Source organism: Triticum dicoccoides, chromosome 3A (assembly GCF_002162155.2).
Source record: "Triticum dicoccoides isolate Atlit2015 ecotype Zavitan chromosome 3A, WEW_v2.0, whole genome shotgun sequence".
Lineage (NCBI taxonomy): Eukaryota > Viridiplantae > Streptophyta > Magnoliopsida > Poales > Poaceae > Triticum > Triticum dicoccoides.
The window spans coordinates 706848263-706849203 of record NC_041384.1 but is presented as its reverse complement, the minus strand read 5'-3'; positions in this window follow the sequence as shown (position 1 = coordinate 706849203).

The following is a 941-nucleotide window of genomic DNA, read 5'->3' as shown; positions in this document are numbered from 1 at the left end:
AAGTATATATACTCCGGAAGCCATACTACATACTGACATACTCTATACTACTTTTTTATTCTACATAGTGTATAAACTCCATACCATACTCCATCTCAGATTATTCTACATACTCCGTATGCCTAGAAACAAAAGTTCATATATACTATATGCTCAATCAATAATATACAATACTATTTTCTAGTAATACCAAGCATCATCCCCACACACAAAAAAAAAACAAGTACCGTATACGGCTATTTCCAAATTATATACAATATACTTTACGTTATTTCTTGCACAAGGTATTTGCGGCAACACGCCATACTGACTCGTCTCTTTTGCTTTTTACGTGGGTACATGACGCCACTTATCCATTCAACACAGTTGGTTAGTTCGGAAGACCTCGCAATAAAAAAGAAGGTTTTTTTTTTCTTTTTTGAAAGCAATAAAAGAAGGTTGTTGAAACTAAAGCACGCAATTTCTTGCTAATTCTTTTACCGAATGGTAATCAGACGCAAGTTAGTTACCCTGCTATTGGGTTTCCCACATCCACTAACCCGTCTAGTATGGAGAAAGAATGAGACACGTGGCAGGCAAACACTTAGATGGTAACTACCACCGCTTGTAGATAAAATTTGTCATATATATATATATATATATATATATATATATATATATATATATATATATATATATATATATATATATAGGAAAATGGGTTGATACTCCTATAAGTACATACTCCCATGCCACGTGCCACTCTTTTTGCTTCATCGCCGTCTACTTAGTTGCTACTTATCTGTTCAGCGGAACTATCACATGAGTATATATATATGGGGCACCTAGGTGCCTGGGCACCTTGTTAGTTTTGGAAACTATGATATATTAATTTGTTTTCTAATTATTCTTCATGCAAGACTTTCCATACTTACGTTTTATTTTTGGGTCTAATTATTAGG